Raw genomic sequence first — 17,894 nt, 5'->3', positions numbered from 1 at the left:
GACTGTGGTGCTGAGGTCCCACTTCACTGGCCACAGAGAGAGACAGAGAGTGAATGCCTTTCTCACCATTAAATGGTGGGAAGCACGTTACTGGTCAGCTACCTGAAGCAAAAACACAAAAAATGGGGTCCAGCATCTTCTAAGGAATCTTTTTACTGGTCGGCGCCCGGAAACCCATAGCTGAGCCAATCCGAACGGAGTAAAAAGGGCAAACCGCTGAAACACAAATTTTCCTTTTAAGAAACAGTCGGTACCTTTTTTTTCGAATTTCGACATTCGACTCTTCTACTTCTTCCTCTCTGCAAGCCTTTACCGTCAGACTTCTCCTCCACTGTCCGGCAACGCAGCCGAGGTCCGTCTCAGAGCAGATAAGCTGAGAGATTTCGAAAGATTTCGGGCTGACTCGAACTTAGCCGCAGGCGCGGGTCCTTGGTTCGCTGCCAATGATTGATTCCGCAGTAGCTTCAGACTGCACTCAATAACTCTCAAGACTTGCTTTCAGGTTCTAATGACCAATGCGATCCAGTTCGGGCCACAGATGCAACACATTCTCTTCTCTAGTACTATTTATCTTTTACACTAACACCATGACAATTACGGTACAAATTGCAGTTGTTTCATTTTTATTTGCGACGTTTAGAATATTACCCCAGACCACATAATCAAATATGTCAAGATTTTACTTTACAATTACCATTGCTTGTCAGATGATTTATGAGTCACTCTAATGTAATAAATCGAATTAATTATGATTCTTGTTTTATTTCATTACGTTGGAGGGTGTCTAATTCATGTCAGGTAAGTTTACACTGCCCGATATCCCCTTACACAAGCTATTCTGACATATTGGGTCCACATACCCAGAGCACAGCACAGCGCAGGGCAGTAAGCCACTTTGGTTATCACATCAGTTTGCTTGGTGAGATATTTGATGCGATTGCCCATGTTCATTTGAGTTCAATTTCTTTTCATAGCATAATTCCCACTGAAAATCGCTGCGCAAAAAAATGCTAAGTTTTCATTGTCTAGGTAATTTTCTACGAATTCTTTGCAGTCAGATTGCGATGCGTTGATTCACGAGTCTAAACTGGATTTAACAGGACATGCTTTTTAATTCAGGATATATCCGGACTCACTTTCATAAGTAATCCATAATTAATACGTAATAGATACCTTACTGCTGACAGGTGTTGACAGTTCACAACTGCTTTTTGAGTTTCTTATCTGTGTGTAAGAGGACAAGTAAGGATACTATGACGGGACGTGTGTATTTGACAAATCGTGGATTCTGTGCTATGAAAAATGTGCCAGTCAACCAGCTGAATTAGATTCGTTGAAATGAAATGAATGTAAGATGAGAATAAAATCCATGAAACTGCTGTGCCAAGCAATGATATCAACGAAAACAGATCAGAACCCTCCGAACCTGCAACATAATTATAACATCGCGAACAATGAAATCGGAGAGTGGAACACGGGTTTCTTGCTATCTCTTCTCTTGTTCAATTAATTTTGTAAAAATTGCCAGCGCGTCTTCATGTTATAAGAGCTGTAAATTCAAGTACCATGTTCGGTTAGAAATCGTATTTAAAAATTGCTATAAGTTTTGTCCACAGAGCAGATCATTTTGAAGCTAGAACAAGTAATTCGATAAAATAAATCTCCTTCACTCACAATACAAGTTCACAAATGTCGCACACACGATGACCACGAATTCTGAAACCGCAAACGTGAAATATCTCTAACCAATAGAATCAAATTTACGATAAATTATCCTATAACTGGTGTATCAAAACATAATATTTCCTCTCTCAAAACATTTAATAATAAATATGCCGCTAATGAGTGTTGCTGTTCCAGTACGCCCAGGTGAGTTTAGAAATTACAAAATATGCGATCGCGCTTGCCCGCATGTATTTGAATAATGTGCAGAGCGTCTGGCGAATACCAACAATCATGGAGCGAAAATATTGCGAAACAAAATACAGCAAAATTATGTTTGCATCATCGTTCATATCCGACCGAGCGCTGCGCAACACACGAAAGAGGTTTCTTCCTGCAGTTACTGGTAGTCTTCCCCTCTTCTCTTCTGCAGTCTAACTGAAAGCCAAGAAGCAGGAGGCTGAACGCATGTACGTTTCCTTGCGTGATGAAAGATGCAGAACTGTTATACAGCCTTCACCAAATACTGATTGCGTGCGTTATCACAATAGTCGACTGCATAAAGAATGCTGTCTTTCTTCCAGTGATTCCCTTGAAACTTACCTTAACAAATGTCGGAAAATACGCCGCGAACGTAACCACCGAGAGCAGAAAGTCATTTACATCTCTGCTCCGCAAACCGAGCGAGGTGGCGCAGTGGTTAGAAGTCTGGACTCGCAATGTGGAGGACGCCGGTGTAAATCTACGTCCGGCCACGCAGACGTAGGTTTTCCGTAAAAGCGCACGGGCGACTTCCTTCGACATCCTTTCGTAATCCGAGGTTGGTCTCTAATGACAGCGCTATCTAGGGGACATTAAACTCTAACCTTCCTTCCTTCCTTCCACTTCCCAAGGCACCTCGAGGTCTGCTGGTAGAGGGTACTTCTGCTAACACCGCCATTTCCGTCCCTTTAAATTCGCAAATGCGACATGGGAAGAACGAACGTATATAAACCTCCATACTAGCTGTAATATCTCTGATTTTCTGGTCGTGGCATTCGCAAGACGAATATGGGAGGACGGAATATGTTACCCGCTTCTTCGTGGAGTGTATGTTCTCGGAAATCCAACAGTAAACGTCTCACGGTCTACAGTCTCCGGTACAAGGTCCTCCTCCTCTTCCGTCTCCCCGCCCCCCCCTCCCCCCCCTCCCCCCCCCCCCCCCCAGCATCCCACCAAGCGTTACGCCGCAACTGTTTTTCCCAATTTGTTCTGTAACTGATGTAAAACCCAAAACTTTTGTTGATGTGTGTATAGCTCAGTGTAAAAAAAAAGGAAAAAAGTCTCACAAAAACTGAACCCCCAAATTTCCATAGGATCAAATGGAATTTGTCTTATTCATTTACAACTCGTCCGTTTCGTTCAGTCAATACTACTTCCATCTAGTTCAGGACTCCTCGCTCTAATTCGTCTATTTCTATAGAGTGCTTGTACGTTCATTGAACCGCACCAGTCACCGAGAAAGCAATTACATGCCTAAGTAGACTTCCACTGCAGAAATACACTCCATCGGTACCGCTTCAGAGGACGCACGAATTCCAGATACCATGATGACCACTGACCACTTCCTCGATTTCGCGAACTCGAAACCATTTCCTGAATATATTTAAGATTTAGGCTTTTCAGTGATAGAGAAACGGACCATAATGTAGACAATTTCGGTGGCCATTTTCTGCTCCCACTTACAGTAATGCGCTGCTTCCTCCCAGGACTTTTAAGTGACAGTAGACCTAGCAAAACAGGATGTGTCATGGGGAAGTTACTCGCCTTTTAGATCAACCTAGTCGGCTTTGAGAGAAAGACGGGCCCAACAAAACCATCCATTCCTGCTGCAACCGGAAACTGGCAGAGCATATCACAACAGTGAGCAGGGTTAGCACACATGGGCGACAAGCAAATCATTTGTTACAACTCTAAGAATCGAAGGATATGAGAGGGAGGTAGTTATTGACAAGGTAGACAGGAGTGTAACCTATCACCCACCACGTTATTCACTCTGTACATTCAGCAAACGGTAAAGAACACTAAAGTTCAGGCAGAACAAAAGAAAACTTTAAGGTGTCTCTAAAATTGTAATTCGTTCAGAGACGATAATGGATTTGAGAGATCAGTTCAGGAACTTGGGAGACAAAGATATGGCACACAAAAGGATACAGTTCAAAAGCATTGTACGAAACATGTGGTATGAGATCTATATACACTGTAGTGACCCAGCCTGTTTAGGGCGGCTACGTATCAGAATGGGTGAGAGAATTGGTGCGAGAGCTGATTTACGCCTAGGTAGCGAAACAGTTGTATCATTAACGAGTTTCACCAACTGCGACATGGTCGCGTATACAAACAGTGATCCAATACTGTCAAATGTTTTTGATTCCAGTCTTTGATCACAATATGAATTCTTTACACGATGACTGGCTTCAGTCCGTAATGACCATCCTCAGGTCTCTTTTACACCATGTCCTAAAGTGATAAGGCCATAATGGCATCGTCAAAACATATAAATATAATCAGCATAGCATCGTCATACAGATCATGGTGTAAAAAAGATCTGAGGATGGTCATTACGGACTGAAACGGGTCATCGTCTAAAGAATTCATATTGTGATTATGGTGTCACCGCCAGACACCACACTTGCTAGGTGGTAGCCTTTAAATCGGCCGCGGTCCGTTAGTATACGTCGGACCCGCGTGTCGCCACTATCAGTGATTGCAGACCGTGCGCCGCCACACGACAGGTCTAGAGAGACTTCCTAGCACTCTCCCCAGTTGTACAACCGACTTTGCTAGCGATGGTTCACTGACAAATTACGCTCTCATTTGCCGAGACGATAGTTAGCATAGCCTTCAGCTACGTCATTTGTTACGACCTAGCAAGGCGCCATTACCAGTTACTATTGATGCTGTAAAACATGTACCGTCAAGAGCGATGTTCACCCATTATGGATTAAAGTTGAGTATTCCAACAGCTACGTCCTTTTTTGCTAAAGTCTAACTTCCTTGACCTGTTCCGGACCTCACGCCAGCCTGCGTGAGCTAAAACGCGTGCCTTTCGGCTTCCTCTCATAGTGGGTTGGCTCTCTTGCCAATCCACAACAGTGATCAAAGACTGGAATAAAAAACATTTTTCATTAACGAGTGTCTATTCTCAGCTGCAGTGTGCAGTGGAACGGCCGTTCTCTAGGTCACTCAGTGATCGCGCAAGCGCAGCCGGTTGTGGAATACGCCGGTGCCGGCAGCGCCCACGATGCCCGTTGGCCTGGCTCACGGGAGGATGCTGCCGTGGCACCCTGTGGCCGCCAAGCAGGCGAGGAAACGGGCGTGGCCCGCTCAGGGCCTCCGTAGTTCGGTCAGCGATGCACCCACGCGCTAACATGTGGTCCCCGTGTCGTGCTTTCGGGTGCGATAGCCTACACTAGATTTTCGACGCCGAGCAGTGACGGTCCCTGTCACCCACCAAGGGTCGACCAGCATGGTGGTCGATGACGTCTAGGTGGCTAGATGGCGCCCCTCTCCCGGCCAGATTGCAGACAGCTTGCAGTCAGTTTCAGAGGGTGGAGGCTGGCCGCACACCACCATCTCGCACTGATGAAGTTTCTTAGTCCAGCAGCTGCTACGCCACGCCTGTGGCGCGCCGCGGGCCGGAACTGGACAAACTGACCAGCACGCAAGCAGCCGGCAGCTCTTCCTCACCCAAAGTGTTAGTCGCGGTTCCTCTGAAGCGCCATTCTCTCCCTGTGCAAGTCCGCTCTTCCTGTGGACGTGGGACTGCGGCTAACGATATAAGTAATGGAAATGGAACACCTCAGCCGTATTTTCAAAGCCTTATTTACTCACACGATTAGTTTCAACGCTACACCTGCGTCATCTTCAGGTCCTACTAACGACAAAATAAGTTCTTCCAGATCCTCCAGTAAAAATTTTGGAAATTTGTGGTAAGTTCCTTTGGGACAAAACTGCTGCGGTCATCGGTCCCTAGGGTTACACACTATGTAATCTAACTTAAACTAACTTACGCTAAGGACAACACACACACCCACGCCCGAAGAAGGACTAGGTCGGAGGGAGCCGCTCGAACAGTAGCGAGGAGCCTGAGACAACGCAGCTACCCCGCGCAACCTGAAGATGACGCAAATGTAGCGTTTAAACTAGTCAGTTAAAAATACTTTGAAAATACGGCAGTGGTGTTCCATTCCCATTAGCCATTCTCTCTGGTTCAAGATGCAGACAGTATGGTGGCACTATTCAACACCCTGAGCCTCTACACTCGATTACTTATACACATATTACTATGCTTCTGACGTAGTCGTACCTGGAAGAGGGGGGAGGGGGGAGTGGCATTCTTCCACATTCTCGTCAGCTTTCCCTGGCTTGCCTCCGGGCTCCACACCAAGCACGGGTAACTGGACACATCAAAAACAGTTTTTATCACTTCGGTTCCGAGAGTTCCGGAACCTGTACAGAAAATTGGAATAGAGATCAACATAAACATCATTTACGCCCTTTTTATTGCTCATGAAAACCGCACGTTGCATGTTGTACAAACGTACAGCAAAACCTTCAGAGGTGGTGGTCCACATTGCTGTACATACCGGTACCTCTAATATCCAGCAGCACGTACTCACGCATTGATGCATGCTTTTATTCGTCGTGGCATACTGTCCACAAGTTCATCAAGGAACTGTTGGTCCAGATTGTCCCACTCCTCAACTGCGATTCGGCGTAGAGCCTGCAGAGTGGCTGATGGGTCACGTCTTCCATAAACAGCCCTTTTCGATCTACACCAGGCATGTTCGATGGGCTTCATGTCTGGAGAACATGCTGGCCACTCTAGTTGAGTTACGTCGTTTCGTGAAGGAACTCATTCACAAGATGTGCACGATGTGGGAGCGAATTGTCATCCTCGCCAATATGCTGCCGATGTGGTTACACTATCGGTCGGAGGATGGTATTCACGTATCGTACAGCCGTTACGGCGCCTTCCATGACCACCAGCGGCGTACGTCCGCCCTCCATAATGCCACCCCAAAACAGCAGGGATCCTCCACCTTGCTGCACTCCCTGGACAGTGTGTCTAAGGCGTTCAGTCTCGCCGGGTTGCCTCCAAACATGTCTCCGACTATTGTTTGGTTGAAGACATGTGCGACACCCATCGGTGATACCAATCCTGACTGGTCCATTCGGCATGTTGTTGGGCCCATTTGTACTGCGCTGCATAGTGTAGTGGTTGCGATGATGGACCTCGCCATGGACGTCCGAAGTGAAGTTGCGCATCATGCAGCCTATTGCGCACAGTTTGAGTCGTAACACGACGTCCTGTGGCTGCACAAAACGCATTATTCAACATGGTGGCATTGCTGTCAGGGTTCCTCCGAGCCATAACCCGTAGGTAGCGGTCATCCACTGCAGTAGTAGCTCTTGGGCGTCCTCAGCGAGGCATGTCATCGACAGTTCCTGTCCCTCTGTATCTCCTCCATGTCCGAATAACATCGCTTTGGTTCACTCCGATACGCCTGGACACATCCTTTGTTGAGAGCCCTTCCTGACACAAAGTAACAGTGCGGACTCGATCGAACTGCGGTATTGACCGTCTCGGCACGATTGAACTACAGACAGCACGAGCTGTGTGCCTCCTTCCTGGTGGAATGACTGGAATTGATCGGCTGTCGGACCCCATCCATCTAATAGGCACTGCTCATGCATGGTTGTTTACATCTTTGGGCGTGTTTAGTGTCATCTCTGAACAGTCAAAGGGACTGTTTGACAAGCTGAGGCATCGTCGTGAAAAAACAGTGACCCCTATATGTAATAAGTTTCCTTTAATTTACGTCTATGGTCACAAACTTTTTGTTAACAGCTTACCGGTTTCAGTCTTTAATGACCATCATCAGATCTGTTTCATAAACACGGATAGGACTTTGTTTCTACGAAACAGATCTGATGATGGTCATTAAAGACCGAAACCGGTAAGCTGTTAACAAAAAGTTTGTGACCATAGACGTAAATTGATGGAAACTTATCAAAGGGACTGTGTCTGCGATACAATATCCACAATCAACGTCAATCTTCAGGAGTTCTGGGAACCGGGGTGATGCAAAACTGTTTTTGATGCGTCTATTTCCAACATGTGAGTTTTCAGCAGCACAGAACTGCTCCGAGTTAAAAGATGTTAGTTCACTCTTGGTCACACTGTGTGGCGACATTAGCTGTTCAATGTGCTTGACCTGTGGGCTGGCGTGTTTGGCGTAATGTAAGCAGTACTGCGCAGTGCCCTACTTGATTAGCACATAGGGCCGACCTGCCCTCTACTGCCTGCTAGTGGGGGGGGGGGGGGGGGGAGGCGGAGGGGGGAATTTATAGAGAAATTTATATATCGCATGCCTAACTATTTCGGGGTGCAGTAGTACCAAACAGGGTTGTTCAAAAAATGTGTGTGAAATCTTATGGGACCTAACTGCCAAGGTCATCAGTCCCTAAGCTTACACACTACTTAACCTAAATTATTCTAAGGACAAACACACACACCCATGCCCTAGGGAGGACTCGAACCTCCGCCGGGACCAGCCGCACATTCCATGATTGCAACTGCAGCGCCTGAGACCGCTCGGCTAATCCCGCGCGGCTAACAGGGTTGAAAGGGGGGGGCGGGGGGAGGAAAGACCGCAGTGTTTCAATAACCGTGTTAGAAAACTGTTACGAAACTAAAGATAAGTTCGCAACAGAACTAACCAATGTCAAGGCCTTGTTGACATACAGAAGCAGAATAAGGCAAAAAGGATTCTAAGGACAGCGGTACTAGAAGCGTAAAACGAATTCGAAAGTAAAATTTTGCCAACCGATAAGACTTTAAGTCGCCAGAACGTTGGTATGATGTAAAGTCTGAAAGGAGATTGAAGTGACCATTTCAGATGCTGAGTGACCATACTGAACCGAAACGGAAAATCTGTTTGTAACTGTTATTTCTTTATTTAGTTACGTGTTCCATAGTTCATTTGAACGAGTCTTGTGTCGAAATGATGTGAAAGAGTCAGTTTACAGGATATGTTCATATAATTGGTCATAACCATTAATGAACACATTATTATTTTTAGTTCTGCTCAAGCAGCCTTACTAGCAGATGATGAAATAACAGCAATCAAACAGGCTGAGATACTTGACGAATGTGCAGAGAAAGTTGATCTGCAAATATCTTTCCTAAAGTCTAAGTTCATCGCCACAAAAACTGACACCCAAAATTTAACTATAAAATACGCTTATATCAATAGAGTCCTATATTTTAAGTACTTAGGTGAAGTGCTTGAACCTACGGGGCGAGAGAAAACAGAACATAGCATTCGCCTCCAAAGACTACAGAGAGGCGTACAATAAAAAATGCATGTCCAAAAACACTAAAATTAGGCACTATAATACAGTATTAAAACCTGAAGTCCTGTATGCCAGTGAGACCCTGACAGTCCACATACAAGGTGACCTAGAAAACTTTTTAAGGGGGAACGTAAAATCATCAGAAAGATACTAAGGCCAAATAATATAGAAGAGGGCTATAGACTACAATATCGTCAAACAACTGAGAAATTGTCCAACCTTGCAGAAAACATTAGAACAAAGTGATTAAAATTTTATGGGCACGTCTCTAGGCTTCCCAAAACAAGACTTATGCACAAAATTCTTAAATACATAGAGGGACTTAAAACTATACCATGGATACAAGAGGTCAAAAAGGACCTACAAAAAGCTCAGATAAATTATACAGATATTTTGGACAGAAAGGTATTTAAGCAGAAAGTTGACAGATGGGAAGTTAAGTTAAAGAATGAAGCTCCGAAGAAATTTTTGGATATAGTAACTGGGTAATTTTCCCAACCCCCACCAAAAAATTAAAAATATTAAGTGTCATGTAATATTTTGTGTAATGTAATATCTTGTATAGACGCCTTTTATTAACCTGACACGTTCCACATCATTACGAAATGTCGTATTCATGATTTATGCAACAAGTACTAAAAAAAGCATTAACAAAATGGACAGAGGAACGGAAGAGACCCCATGCAGAAAAAATGAGAGCAGTATGGAAAAAAAAGGAAAAATAATCAAGAAGCTTTGCGTGATCCAACAAAGTCTAATCGTACATAATAATTAAAAAAATATATTCTCACTGGCTACCAGTTTCTAAATAAAAATTCATCAGTGGAATAGAAGTTGTCCGAGAACAATGATTTTAAATTAGATTTAAAACTTGCTTCGCTACGTGACAGACATTTTGTGTTATTGGACAAACGATAAATTTTTTTTGTTGCTGCCTGCTGAACTCGTTTCTCAGCCACCGACAGCTATAATAACAGGTAATGAAGGTCATTCTTCCCTCCATTGTTATAGGAATGTTGCGGGCTTTCAAGAACAAAAAATGAAACCATGTGGCTCTCAGCTACGTTCCCTCTGGCACAGAGTTGAAATGTTGAAAGTTTTGGCTGGTTTCGTTGTCTAGGGCCTGTGATACGTAGTTGCCGCATTACAAGCCAAATACTGCTGAGTCTACAGTATACAATATGAACAGACACATGAATCGAATGGTCCAAGGTTCCTATCACTCGGAAATGGCGAATTTTGAACGTACATAGACATTTATAAATGAAAGGTTGCAATTAAATAAATTCTGCAGGTACTATTTTAACGACTTGAAATGATGAGTACAATAGCAGAAGTACCTTTAAGAATGCCCTTTACTACGATAAAGCACTTTTTGGTGTCGATGGTCCAGCAATTAAATAAAATATAAGTTGAATAACAGGGAAACAATAGATTCCTGCTTCACGTAATTAGTTATGAACAACAACATAGCTCGCGAGATGTTCACTTCTAAACGTACACTACGTCTTCACTGCAGAAGCCACGGAAATCTCGCAAGTGCACACGTCGGCACTACGAAGTATATCAGTGTCTTGTGACCACGCGCAAACTGCTCATCACTCTCCGAGTCTTTCCCGCGACCGTGCGTCCGTCGCGCCGTAGTGTCCAGGACTCTCTCCCGTGCCCTCTCCCGTACTGTGCCTCGCGCCATACTGTTCACCACTGCCCCTCCATTCACTTCGGTAGTCACCTCCCTTAGTAACGAGCGCTGTGATTGGCGATAGCGCTCCTGTCATGTCTCCAAGCCAATTAACACTCACAAACATTTTGAAACACATTCGAAATACTGGATTTACATTTAAATAATTTGAAATTAAATAAATATTCCTACAGCTGGACCATAAACACGCTCTAACACACATTTTTAAATACAAAAACAATTAAATAAACACATATCAAAGAATAGAAACAAAGTAGGCCTGTAGCCTAATTTCTCTGTGCTTTCTAAACGCAGTAAATAATTGACCAATTTCTTCATGAATTGTATACCTCGGACATAAACAAAGACATAGACGAATAAATATATTTATAAGCACGCTGCCGCCGTTTTTTTCGTGTCACTGTGGAGTACTTATGAAAGCTGGAACCATGAATGGTCAACATTGGGAACAAGAGCCCATCACCTTGATCCCACAAAGAAGCCAAAAGGTTTTGACCTACCGAGGAAAAATCTGGTGCCGCCTCAACAGGTTGAGGACTGGACGTGGTTGTTGTAGGTACTTCAGGTACAAATGGGGCCGGATCAGTTCACCAATGTCTGAATGCGATCAAGAAGAGCAGACAATTGAACATCTAGTCCCACGCTGTCCACTTCATTCATATCCTGCAATTCCCAACGACTTGTCCACTCTCACACCTAGCTTAATTAATTGGTTGAAAAACACGAACTTTAAGGTTTAATCTTGTCTTATATCATATGTATATTGTATAAAATCACTTGTCTTATATCAACTGTATATTGTACAAAATCATCATGTGATTAAATAAAACTTATGGCCTGACACAATCAACAATAATCTGCCACTTTGACCTCCAATAACTCTCATGTACTATTCAAGTTACATTCCTGAAATTCATACCAATTTAGGTTTACACTAATAGCTGTCTCAAAACATGTCGATCGACAAAACCGGATGAACCGTTTAGATTGTGGAAATTCGTTGCTGGGTGTTACTTGTATAATTTACAGTCAGATACTAAGCTTTAAAGTAATAAAGATATTGAAAATCTGATTACATCATCAGAATTGTCGTGCAAATAATGGTAATGTACATGTTTCTTTTTGAGGTATCGTGATTCCTCTGGCTACTATTAATTTCTATATGAACTGTGAAATGTCTGCCATTACGGTTTCACAAAGTCCGCCATCTTTGGCACTCCCGGCAGTTCTCCTTCATCGCCTCAGCGTCACCATGGAGTTCCCAGCCCCGCGGTCGCCGCACCGTGCGCTGGGGCTGCCCCTCTTGTCCGGCACGATGCGATCAGCCTGTCGAGCGGCCCACGCAGCCACACCAACTCCGAACTTAGAACATTTTCAGGGCGCCACAACTCGCTCATTACCTCACAATGTACATCACTGCCCTTCACTAACTGTGATGGATTATTTATGGCCGGCCACTGTGGTCGAATGGTTCTAGGCGCTTCAGTCAGGAACCACGTGGCTCCTACAGTCGTAGGTTAGAATCCTGCCTCGAGCATGGATGTGTGGGATGTCCTTAGATTAGTTAGGTTTATGTAGTTCTAAGTTGTAGGGGACTGATGACCTCAGGTGTAAGTGCTTAGAGCCATTTGAACCATTTGATTACTTATGACGTATTTCATTAGCGAATATATTTCATTAGCAAATATATTATCTTGTAACACGCAGAGAATAATGAATGTAATGATAAAATGCGTAGAATTCTTGGTTAGATGTGTTCGAGAGCTTTTATCCTAATGTTTCCAGGATGAATGCACTGAGTCAAAGCGCTACGACCAGCTGCTTCATTGAGTGTTGATCCACCTTTAGGAATGCTGTACAGAAGCGATTCTACGTAGTACACACTCAACCAGTCCTTGATAGGTCTGCGGAGGTACGTGTCACCAAATGTCTACTTACACGTAACACTGTCCATCTAAATTACGGGTCAGTGGTTTGTGAGTGCTGAGATGGCACCCAATAGTGTACCGGATGTGTTCTGTTGGCTTCATATCAGGCGAATCTGGTGGTCGAGACATCACTGTGAGTTCACTGTCATGTACCTCAACCCACTGTAGCACCACTCTGGCTTTGTGAAATGGACAGTTATCCTGCTGGAAGGTGTCATCGCTGCCAGGGAAGACATCAAGCATGACGGGATGCAGTTGGTTCATAATTGCGTTCAGGTAGTTCATAGCTGTCATCGTACCTTCGATCACCACCATAGGTCCGATGGACGCCCCGGTGAAAGTCCTCTGTAACATTATGCTACCCCCATTGATCAGAGTCAGTGACGCAGAACAAGAACGTCAACCTGATGTTGGAAGAAATGTGACTCATGCGACCAGGAGACACGTTTCTACTGATCCACGGCTTAGTCGAGATGGTCCCGTGCCCACTGACTTTTAACTGACAGTGACATAATGCATGTGCAGGCGCGAGCTGCACGGCTGCTGAGAGGAGGGTTGTGACAGGAAATCTGTGGTTTTCCCCAGTCCGTTGGGGTTGGAGGATTCAGTTAGCGGTTTGGACCACATGGCTTGAAACAGGGGGTCTGAACATGACGGCTTCAACAACATGGCAGACAATGAGCGCTAAGATAAAGTAACGGAAACTGAGATCTCAGCCGCATTTGGGCACTGAAATGAATCTAGTGATGAGAAATGAAAATTTATGCCACACCTAGACACGAATCCGGATTTGAAACTTTATGCGAGCGATCACCTTAAGTGCTTTGGCTATCCAAACACCCCTCCCATCCAGCCCTAAGTCTTTCAACTCGTAGCATACTACACTTGTAGTGTCCATACTACACTTGTAGTGTCCACTTTCACTTATCTTCGTTACTCCAAGCTTAGTCTGATTACTGCAAGAGTTCAGATGTTGTGTGCATCCGCAATGGAGGTATCATTATTCGCCATGCGGTGCCCATCTTGTTATATGTGTGGTGAAGAACAGGGAACCCACTCATAATCTAAGATAAGCTTTACAATTAAGTAGTAATTCACAGACCCATCGTATTTCAAAAACCAATCACATCAGCTTGGTCATGGCACTATGGTGCATAAAACGAGCCCTTAATATCAAGTATATTATAAAAATTACAAAAGTAACTCAGAAATTATAAAGAAATGATACAGCATAAACAAATATAAATTAATAAGAGTTAAATGTGTCAAGCAGTCTTCACAAACAAGGTGTTGAATGACAGCAGAGGGCAGTAGCTAGCACCGCTGTCAATCAGTGACGGTATTTATTTTATTTACTGAATTATTACATGTTTTATAACTTTTTTATCACGTAATGTGTAACAGCATCGTATACTCCATACTTGCACAGAAAATGAAAGCAGCGTGATAGTCCTTGCATCTTTCCCTATGTAACCATGCACGCCTATCATACGTAAGTTTATTACGTGAGTTCTTATTTTAATTAATGACATATTAATTCAACCTAAAATACACTTGTCAATTGAAATTGATGCTTTGAATGTAATGTTTGATAGCACCACCGTATAGAGCGCAAGGAGATGCTTCTATTCAACAGGGTATCTTTACTGTTTATAATGTATTAACAACATTTTCTTTGTCATTTACATTAAGCGTATGAGCACAAATTTGATGTTTTAGTTGACTGTGCATAAACTAATAGCGAAAGAACGCTGTGTACGGTTTGATGGAGACGGTAAGAAAAAGATGCTTCTTTTAACATATACGTTGTGTTTGTGATTTATTGATACAAAAACTAAACAGGCTTTAACTTTTGGGATTTTATGAAAGTAGAAAAGTTCATACGAATGAAACAATAAACGGTCGCCAGCCTATTTAGGCATATTAATTTGGAACATTATGTTCAAGGAATTTGACTATTAGTTGAGGTAGTAACTTTCATTAAGATTCCCTTTGAATAGCACACTGGATACATACGACTACAGGGCAATATAAGTTGCAGGTAGCAGTAGTTACCATTAATGCAGAAGCCAGTTATCACAGAAAGCTAGATTGTACTCCACTCATAATAATAACAGTTTCAATAACAATCATTATGTAACTCAGTACTGAGATGTTACTGTAGGAAACACTGAACTAAAGTTGGGCATGAAAAGAGTCTTACGTAACTGACATACAAACGCCACAAATAGAATTAAATAATACTACATATTCACTTTTATACTCCCATTTATATAAAAGTATCAGATTGCTTTAGCAATGATAATATTTCATTTGTTGTTGTTGTTGTCTTCAGTCCTGAGACTGGTTTGATGCAGCTCTCCATGCTACTCTATCCTGTGCAAGCTTCTTCATCTCCCAGTACTTACTGCAACCTACATCCTTCTGAATCTGCTTAGTGTATTCATCTCTTGGTCTCCCTCTACGATTTCGCCCTCCACGCTGCCCTCCAATGCTAAATTTGTGATCCCTTGATGCCTCAGAACATGTCCTACCAACCGGTCCCTTCTTCTTGTCAAGTTGTGCCACAAACTCCTCTTCTCCCCAATCCTATTCAGTATCTCCTCATTAGTCATGTGATCTACCCATCTAATCTTCAGCATTCTTCTGTAGCACCACATTTCGAAAGCTTCTATTCTCTTCTTGTCCAAACTATTTATCGTCCATGTTTCACTTCCATTCATGGCTACACTCCATACAGTTACTTTCAGAAACGACTTCCTCACACTTAAAACTATACTCGATGTTATCAAATTTCTCTTCTTTAGAAACGCTTTCCTTTCCATTGCCAGTCTACATTTTATATCCTCTCTCCTTCGACCATCAGTTATTTTACTCCCTAAATAGCAAAACTCCTTTACTACTTTAAGTGCCTGATTTCCTAATCTGATTCCCTCAGCATCACCCGATTTAATTTGACTACATTCCATTATCCTTGTTTTTCTTTTGTTGATGTTCATCTTATACCCTCCTTTTAAGACATTGTCCATTCCCTTCAACTGCTCTTCTAAGTCCTTTGCTGTCTCTGACGGAATCACAATGTCATCGGCGAACCTCAACGTTTTTATTTCTTCTCCATGGACTTTAATACCTACTCCGAATTTTTCTTTTGTTTCCTTTACTGCTTGCTCAACATACAAATTGAATAACATCGGGGACAGGCTACAACCCTGTATCACTACCTTCCCTACGGCTGCTTCGCTTTCATGGCCCTCGACTCGTATAATTGCCACCTGGTTTCTGTACAAATTGTAAATAGCCTTTCGCTCCCTGTATTTTACCCCTACCACCTTTAGAATTTGAAAGAGTGTATTCCAGTCAACATTGTCAAAAGCTTTCTCTAAGTCTACAAATGCTCGAAACGTAGGTTTGCCTTTCCTTAATCTAGCTTCTAAGATAAGTCGTAGGGTCAGTATTGCCTCACGTGTTCCAACATTTCTGCGGAATCCAAACTGATCTTCGCCGAGGTCGGCTTTTACCAGTCTTTCCATTCTTCTGTAAAGAATTCGCGCTAGTATTTTGCAGCTGTGACTTATTAGACTGATAGTTCGGTAATTTTCACATCTGTCAACACCTGCTTTCTTTGGGATTGGAATTATTATACTCTTCTTATAGTCTGAGGGTATTTCGCCTGTCTCATACATCTTGCCCATCAGATGGTAGAGTTTTGTCAGGACTGGCTCTCCCAAGGCCGTCAGTAGTTCTAATGGAATGTTGTCTACTCCCGGGGCCTTGTTTCGACTCAGGTCTTTCAGTGCTCTGTCAAACTCTTCACGCAGTATCAAATCTCCCATTTCATCTTCATCTACGTCCTCTTCCATTTCCATAATACTGTCCTCAAGTACATCGCCCGTTTATAGAGCCTCTATATACTCTTTCCACCTTCCTGATTTCAGTTCTTTGCCTAGAACTGGGTTTCCATCTGTGCTCTTTATATTCATGCAAGTGGTTCTCTTTTCTCCAAAGGCCTCTTTAGTTTTCCTGTAGGCAGTATCTATGTTACTCCTCATGGGATAAGCCTCTACATCCTTACATTTGTCCTCTAGCAATCCCTGCTTAGCCATTTTGCACTTCCTGTCTATCTCATTTTTGAGACGTTTGTATTCCTTTTTGCCTGCTTCACTTGCTGCATTTTTATATTTTCTCCTTTCATCAATTATATTCAGTACCTGTTCTGTTACCCAAGGATTTCTACGAGCCCTCGTCTTTTTATCTACTTGATCCTCTGCTTCCTTCACTGTTTCATTCCTGCATCGGTTCATGATTCGGATAATGTTAGGGTTCAGAACACAAGTTTCTAGCACCTGCACCTGGATTATTATTTAAAACACTCACACACATTAACAGGTCCACAGTATGACACATATCTGTATGCATGAAGTTGGTGGAGCAGTGGCGAAGTAGTGGTGGCAAGCGACGTGGCGGCTAACTGTACACACGGCTCTTGGTGTTTGGGTGCTCTTTACAAATTCTGCTTGGCGACGGGTTTTCATCGTGTCAGAGCCATTCCGTATTGCCGAGAGTACTATGCAACAACCAAATCCACATCCCAGGCAAATTTCCATGCAAAACGGCTTCCAAATTCCTCCCTTGGCACCTTCGATGTACAGCGTACAACGGCTAGCCACTGATTGCGTACCGTTCCCACTAAGTAGCCGCCCAGTTGGACCGCCAAAACCACCTTTTACATCGCGCCAAGCCACTTCCGGTGAGGAGTGGCTTACCTACAGCTTTTACATTTCACAATACAAGGTCCCTAAGCATGAACCAGTTTCCAATACACAAATTTTTCTTTACAAACATACGTATATTATAAAATTTCATCATTTTTTAAACATCATTTAGTTTTTTTTTCATACCTACATTACAAACTTTAAATTTCCTGTCACAAATCAATGACTTTAACCAACAAAGAACAAACACTTCAGAATCACAGACACATAGTTACATAGTACAAACCCACTTCTAATCGATATTGATGTTACAGTCCGTTTTATGTATTTTATGTTCGTTGATGGGCACACCGAGAGCTTAAAATCGTGCACGGGGGATAACTCGTGTTCATTCTGCGCCGGATGCTTATGGAGGTAACTGCTACGTCGGAGAGGTGTTAGTGTGGATAGAACTTGTAAAGTGATATATTTTTGGGGCAGGCGGCTACA

This window comes from Schistocerca americana, chromosome 7 (assembly GCF_021461395.2).
Source record: "Schistocerca americana isolate TAMUIC-IGC-003095 chromosome 7, iqSchAmer2.1, whole genome shotgun sequence".
In the NCBI taxonomy this organism is placed as follows: Eukaryota; Metazoa; Arthropoda; class Insecta; order Orthoptera; family Acrididae; genus Schistocerca; species Schistocerca americana.
The sequence above is the reverse complement of the archived record's forward strand: the minus strand, read 5'-3'. Positions refer to the sequence as shown.